The sequence below is a fragment of the Acanthaster planci genome, unplaced genomic scaffold (assembly GCF_054643075.1).
Source record: "Acanthaster planci isolate LZ-2023a unplaced genomic scaffold, COTS_SCS Contig175, whole genome shotgun sequence".
NCBI classification, from domain to species: domain Eukaryota; kingdom Metazoa; phylum Echinodermata; class Asteroidea; order Valvatida; family Acanthasteridae; genus Acanthaster; species Acanthaster planci.
In genome coordinates, this window is record NW_028257796.1 from 31,200 (window position 1) to 39,395 (window position 8,196).

Sequence of the window (8,196 nt, forward strand, 5' to 3'; positions counted from 1 at the left end):
CAACAAAATAGACTTTTGTTAGGGTAGATTGTTTTTCTCGATAACTTAGTTATTCTAGACGTAACTTTACTCATTAACAGCCAGACTTTAGGTCTATAGCCTATGTGATATTTCTGTCTGTCCCTGCACGATATCCCACAGAACGGAATGTAAATAATAGATTATTTACAATGTTTGATTCCCAATAGTTTTCATAAGAGACGAACTGATTCAACATTATTTTGAGGGCGGGTATACCTATGATGAAATCTGCTGTATACTCCAAATTAGACATGACTTTATTTGCAGGTTGGCTCACAGAAGTCTTTTAAACAGTAACGTTACGTGTTAGCCCCATAAATAATGCTGATGTGCTGGACAACCTGTTCTCATTGGTCTATCCACCATGGCATACACACCCACAAAAACCAACACGTCATGTTTTCTGAAACTTAAATCAAGTGGTAATTGCCCCCTAACAATACATTTAATAAACAGCACGTCTAGTGTGTCTGGATTTCAAGGTGAAATTGAGAGGACAAGGTAGATCACATTGTCATTTGTTAAACAACGGCTTTTGCAGGTCCTATGCAACCCATTTGATGGGCGACGCACGACGGACGACGCACGACGGGCGACGCATGACGGAAAATGGCATGTTTGGAACTGGTAAATGGCAGAATTGGGACACAACAAAAAGCAAAATGCGACGGGCGGCGGGCGACGGCAGATATGGAATTCCATAGATATGCACCCGTGCTCTAGTAATTTATCTGGCAAACTATAGCTTCAAGTTGACTGGATTTGCTTGCATATCCAAGATAATTGATAATGGCTATATTTCGGCAAAGTCACATACAGCTTATAAGTTAATGGAATGCTGACTGGCATGGCTAATTTACTTCAGTTATTTCGTAATTGCCTGCTCTATTCTGGTTTATTGGAATAGTTCCCCCTGTCCTTTTTTCACACGTATCAAACCTGTCCAACAAAGATCTGTTGAAGGAATTTGTAGTAACCCTCAATTTGGAGAAGTGAATACACGGTGCATAAATTTACCTCTTCCCCCTTAATAGATTGTAAGTTAAATTTCCCGAAGCCTTCATCAGTTGACAGGTTGGCAGTATTTGGAATACACACGCTCTTCCCCACTTGTTTCGGGGTCACGTTTTCTTCAACTGCTTGAAAGTCTGCCCAGTCTCTGATATTTCCAATTGACCGCTTTGTACAAATTGTTCTGCTATTCACACACTGTGTTGGTTTTGTGTTTGTTTTATCTTTCTGGTTTTAATAATTTTTAGTTTCTATAAGTGTCCTCATTTTGAAATCTCTGGTTTAAGTTAGTTTGGTTGGTTTTCAGGGTTTGGTTTTTGACACGTCCTTGATATATATTGTTTGTCCTTTCTCCTTTTAAACTTAAAAGTTTGCGTCCTTTGTCCAAATATCTCTAGTTTAGAGCTTGACTTTAGTCGAGTTGTCATTGCTTTCCGTTTTGCCAGGTTACATAAAAACTGAAAACAAGAAAAAGGTTGGACTTGCTGAAGAAAAGGTTTTTTAAAAAAGGAAAAAATAAACAAAACAAAACAAAAAACTGACATTTGGTACATCATTGTTCTGCAAAGCAAACCCATCCACCAACCTTTACCACGATGAAGGAAATCTCCATGCACACTTCAATTATTAAGTCAGTATCCACTGGGACAGGGCATGTCCGTGTTCTCATTTTCCTCTTCCATGTTGTATATTTGATTGGCTTGTTTCACGAATTTGTTTCAGTGGTCCTTTCATGCATGACATTTATTTTTTGGTTGAGATCTACCTAAGTACACGTGCCCCGGTCTACTGACTTAAAACTAAATAATAACTGCTCTACATTTATACTGTAACAACGTGTAGTCGCGATAAACTTTTCCACAACCAAACAATAGCAGTTGATGTGGCAACAACTTCATCAAACTTCTGGCGCACTTTAAAATTCAATCTTAATTGAATAGGCTTGTGGGGGGGGGTTGATGTTTGAAGAAAGTACATACGCGAGACGTATTTATTTTTAACAATCTGTGTTTTCGTATTAACTTAGTTTTCATTAAGTTATTCACTCTTTTACTTCTCATTTTAATACTTCAAAAGACAAGCAAACAGGAGGAAACGCACTTTTACGTGTGCCTGATATCCATCAAAAGAGGGCGGTCACATACAGGGCGAGCTAGCTGTAGGCAACTTTATTTCGCGATCTGTGCTGGTGGGTTTACGTACGCGCTACAGTGTCGCTGTTGCCCTTTCTCTATAATATATAAGCATAGAGCTACAATTTGGGTTTGTAGCTCTATGATATAAGCAACTCAACGACATTATATGTTTGAACTGAGCAACGTCATTATTCCATGCCCTTTGGGCGAAATGATAAGTAAACGACTTGAATAAGAGATAAGTCAGCTGGAGACGCCGCTTGTCCTTGTTGCACGGCACCCAGACTCGTAAACACATAATTCACGCAAAATAATTCGGAGCCACGCTGTTTGGATCCTGTTTATTGAACAAAACGTCAGGCCAACTGTATGCACATGTAGGCTACAGTACATACATGTACTGCTGGCGATCAATGGACTAAATTTGTCAAAAATGATCTGTTGTGCAGCCGGTTGTGGGCACAAGTCAGGTTATGGGTGTCATTTCTACAACTTTCCATCACCAAATGACGGGCCTGATTGGAAGAAGTGGTACGATATTTGGGTTATGCGTATCAACAGGGTGAATGGAGACGGAACGCAATGGCGACCCGAAACATTCCATACGAAGTTGTGCAGTTGTCATTTTAGAGCCGAAGATCAGTGGGATCCGAAGTCTCGAAAAGGAGGTAACATCAATACATGTACATGTAATTTTATTGGAATGAGAGATCCATTTTCGGAAGAGTTTGAGTTACGTAGTTAAGTTAAGCCTACATGATGTAGCATGGTTAGGGACACGCAAATTGCGTGAGGACGCTGTTCATTTGGGATATTATCATTGTCATTTTTTCAAAAGGAAATTGTGATTAAATTTTTTTTGCCACATGACGTCACTCCTGTAGATTATCCTCAGAACTGTGGGGTTTGCTCTGCATGACATGTACAAAACATACCCCCAAAACATCTTAAAACATCCCTGCTTCCAATCAATTGTTCTTTGTTTTGCTGAGTCCAAGGGAATCCAAACTTCTTGTATCAACATTTTTCTATTACATACTTTCCTATATCACTTCAAACAACAAAACTGGACCAAATATTTGTAAACTGTTGAGCCTCTGTAACATACTTGTAGTACTAGTTACATGTACAATACATAGTACATTATTTATTATTTAGTGTAGGATGCGGAGGCATTAATGTTTGCAAGCCCAATCATGCCAATGGAAATAAGTTTAGTAATTTTTTGCATTATCCCAACTTTACCTGATGACCAGGTTTGTGTTTGTCAGTATCTACATGTGTTTGTATCTTGGAGAAGTGATTAAATCATATCAAAGAGTTGGACACCATGTAACATGGAAATCATTTGACAACCTGTTTTCTAAGTGAATGCTCCTCCTGTATTTTTTTGGCTAAATTTGGCTTGTGCATGTAAGGACAGGGCATTACTTCTGATGGCTAATAAACCACCACAAAGGAAAATTAGTGATTTTTGGAAAGAGTTCCATACACGGACATCATTTGACGTGCTTGTACTAGGCCTAGTACATGTATGTGCACAAACCCTATGAGACTTTTTTGAAAAATTTTCAGTGTTTTCTAAACATGTATGTATGGCTGTGCCGAATAACCGAATATTTGTCCGATTATCAAATATTCGAATATGATTTTCCGAAATTGAATATTCGAATGCAAAATTCATGAAAAGGAAGGGAAAATTTTCTGCTGCTTTGAATGAGAAAAATTGGACTATGGAGGCTTGTTTCAAGCTGATTCAAATGGAAAGCGACAGACATCTTACTAACAATTCAAAAAGTAAAATTATTCATTGAAGAATTTAAAAGCAATAGAAATTTCAACTGGGCAAGAAGTATTGTTTATCTCTCAAATCTTGCTAAATCGTGGCTGGAGATACTCCTAGATGTGAGAAGCTATTGTATTGATTATAATGGACATGTACATTGTGTGCATTATTGCAATTCATTTTGTACGGTTTGTTCAACAATCTGCCGATCGGTATGACCAAATATTTAGATATTCGGTCTTATTGAAGATTGAATATTCGATTAGTGAATTATTCAAATTGACTAAGCCCTACCTATGGCTGGTTGACTGTTAAGCCACTTTGCATGTGGAATACTTACCCGACCTTCATTTTCTGGAGGGGGAAAGTTATGATCTGAACTACTGTACATGTACATGTACGTTGTTCTCATGGAGTGAAAGGTAAAACACTGACCAAGGCAGACTATCAACAGATTATTTTCTTTAGGGGGGGGGGGAGGTGGAGGAGGGGGCAGAGGGCAAAGGCCTTAAATGGGATGGGGGGGGGTTCAATCTACAACTTTTATCAATACACGTAAGGCACTGTACAAATACCAGGCGTGCAACATTTCCTGGGATCAGTTGATTTCCTTGTTTTTCGCTCCACGCTCATGCCACTGAAAATTTAAAAACACTGTACAAAGCCTTGTCAAGACTGGAATTTTTCTCAGTTTTTGTTAAAGTCCAAGTTGCATGCCTGAAATACTGGTAAGCGTTCTGTTCTCCCCTGTGCAAAATCATTGATTATTCTTGCTGTTCTCCAAAACATTGCCATATTTGCATTGATTTCTCAGGATGCATCTCATATATTGTACTGCCCCCAGTAATTTTCCTAGTATTCATGTTTTTTTTCTCACACCAGTATGATGCTTTTGAATTTCAGCGGAATGGTGTAATTCATCGGTTGGCATACTTGTATGTTTTGTGGCAGGACTGAAGTGTAAAGAACCGGTGTTTTTTGATGGCCAGCCTACACCATTGCCACCCACTGCATCAGCAAGTCACCAACAGTGTGCCGATGGTACTGCAAGCGCAGATGCGGTAAGTAATAATTGGTTTCTAATTTTCTCTGCTGAACTCGGGACAAGGAGTTCCCAGTCACTGCTGTCACTGGCTATCGTTGTCCTTACTGGCCGAGGTGCCACACAAAAATCTCCATCCTCACGGCCAGGTTTGCCTTGCCCTATATTTACCGTACCTTGGCCCTTTTCCAGAAACATCCATAAGCCTATTAAAACACGAAAATCCTTGTTTTCAGATGCTTGCAAATCCATTGAAAGTGTATTTCAATGTCGTGCCACCCCGATTAGCTGTCTTAAAATCTTCAATGTCGATTCCATGCGTGCACTGAATGTACAAATGTACATCGTATACATGTACATGTACGTCCACACAAAGCATGCAGTGTACATGTACTGTACACTTCTGTATGTGTAAGGACACAATACTGGCTAACAAAAATGGGACACATAGGTAAAAATTCAATCTAGTGAAAGGTGTTTAATTTACTTTTAAATTATGACAATGGACCACCCTCTATCAGAAAATAGCAATGGGAAGATAATCGGCCCAAGAAATTTTCTTCCGTGCAGTGCTTTCTGTAGAGGGGGGCCTCATAAGTTAACGTTGGTTACGGTGTCCACTTTGCAGTCAACCATGCAATAATAAAAGTCAAAGAAAAACAATGTGGAGTTGTATTGTTGTGGTTAAGCTTTTCCTCCTTTCTGAAAGTCATCTTTAAAAAAATGTTAATTGTTACTAATTTTACGATATCTTAATAAGGTGGACACCGTAACTAACGTTAACAAGTGTACTTTTTCACACACAACACTTTTAAATGATTTGCAGTTTGATGACTTGAGGAAAACAGCTGGTTGCGAAGCTTGCAAGGACTTCAAAGAGGACATTATCATTGACAACCAAAGAACAGATACCCTCAATTTCAAAGATCTTTGTCCTGTAGTTTAACGTTAGTTACAAAAATGACACGGACACCAAAAATTTCGAATCAAAGTTATTATGACTTGCTTTACTGGAGCCCTCAAGGCAGTTGCCTCACCTTCAGAAAATTGCCTATGTTACTATGTGCAGGTGTTAATACATGCACATGCTTTTTCATTTCTTGGGAGCATCTCTGTGATCTACATATCTGATAAGCCACTTCAGCCTATTTTTAGATGCCCTATATGCATGCAAGAAGGTTGCACATGAGCTTCACAGAAGTTGAAATCTTTGACATTGTGAACTTAAGTACATGTATGTATATTTAAATGTGCACCATTTGCAACATTAAACAATTCTGAGGAACAAGTAAATTGAGTCAATGACTATTTTATTTTTCACTCTAATCTTGTTTCTTAAAAACTGTATTTTATTGTGGAGGCTATACACTGACGATCCCATCTGAAGAACATGGCACATCTCATTAAATGAATTTCATTGAATTTATTCAGTTCGTGCCACCTGGGTGACTCATTTTTGCTGAAAAACTGATGAACTTTTGACTACAGACCTTAGACAAACCTCTGATGACATACTTAGACAAAACTACATTTGGCAATAAACGTTTAAAAATACTTATTAGCATAGACACTGTATAGTGCATTAATTTTACCTACTTCTTTGCTGTCCAAGTGAAAGTAACGCTAAGATGGATCTGGAATAAGTGAACTTGGATTAACAACACACAGAATGAATTTCCTGTTAACGGTCAGATCTTTTTCCCAAACAAAACTTTGCTTATTTTTATTTGGACGATCCATGCAGTATATAACTGCCAGTTCATCACTAATGATGCGCTTGATGGCACCTGGATACCATGCATCCTCAAATGCGACTACAACTATATCCCCTGGAGTGAGCTGGCGATCGGCAGGCTCTTGTGGGGTCCTGAAATTACAGAAATGGCAACAGGAATGGTTGAAATCGAATAATCTTTGATTTAATTACTACTAAAGCTTCTTTCACAAGGACATGTGAATCTACAGACATATAATCTGATCCAACCATTGAATCTTTTTCTCCTTTCTGGCTTCTGAAATAAGATAGAAGAAAAATAAAATTTAAATAGAACAATTTTTTAACATAACCGGCAGTGGCTTGATTTGTGGAAACATAAAAAAAAACTCTAACAAGACCCCAGGGGTTCCACAAAGGCAAGTTCCCCTATCTGTGTAAACATCACTTGCCTACGTGTTACATCAACTTCGCTCCATTTACTTTTAATTCACTGCGAACTCGCCCCCATACTATTGGATGACAAATGGGGCGAATTTTAATACGAATGGGGCGAAGTCGAAAGTGCCGGTGTGTAACGAACGTGAAACACTGATGATTTCTTGAACTTGGCAAGGCTATTCTTTAAGTTTGTTCATTTTTGTGTAAATTATTTGTCGTTTTGTGATTTCAAGCGGGACTTCAGATGTTTACTATTTTTTTCTTCCGTTCGTTAAACATGGACACGATTCACACGAAACCATCCATGTAGAAGCAAGGGTCCGGAATGTGCCGATTCTTCAAGCAGTGACACCCCCGCTGCCAAAAAAAACCCCTCTATCCGTACACTCACATTCCAGCAGGAGTGCGTGCCCCAGATTTTACGTACAGAGTTACCTGACTTTCTCTTTCTCAGTGCTTGTACATGTACATGTATGTCAGTATGTGTGATTTGATTTTATTTGGTCTTGGTGCCCTCCCAACTGGCCGTGATGCCCTCTAATTTTGCTTAATTCAAGGCCAAAGTGGCCTTGCCCTAAAAATTACCAAATTCAAGGCCTGGGTGATGCTGTTTGATTCAGTACTATTATTGGAGACAAACGGTATATTTGAGGATAATCTTCTCAAATTTCTTTTTCTGGTTCCGCTAATGGGCATTTAAACACAAAAAAGCCACACATTTAGGCTGATACATACTTCGAGAGAAAGTGAAGCAAACATGAAATTGTGACGTCAGATCAAAGAGTCCACTGCGCTTATCCTACCTAAACAGTCACTATACACATGTACGTGTATATGCAAATTTCCCTATTTGCCTTTTGCCATTCGCTAAAAACTCTATCAACTGTAGTACACCCTATAACCTTCAAGGCCAAGGCTGAGTCTAAGTCATTGCCATTCGAGGCCGAGGCCACAGCCGCTGAGGCCAAGGCCAGTTTATATTACACACATACACATATACTGCTAACACAGTGTTCTCCACGAGTGGTTTTAGCACGGCTGTCCG

At 39.0% G+C, this 8,196-nt stretch overlaps 1 long non-coding RNA gene across 1 annotated transcript; it reads left to right on the forward strand.

The window, feature by feature from the left end:
• Positions 1-2,168: 2,168 nt before the first annotated feature.
• Positions 2,169-6,289, forward strand: LOC147795085 (uncharacterized). The gene is made up of 3 exons (XR_015424140.1): positions 2,169-2,836; positions 4,906-5,015; positions 5,823-6,289. It is a non-coding gene; the product is annotated as an uncharacterized LOC147795085 (long non-coding RNA).
• Positions 6,290-8,196: the final 1,907 nt, after the last annotated feature.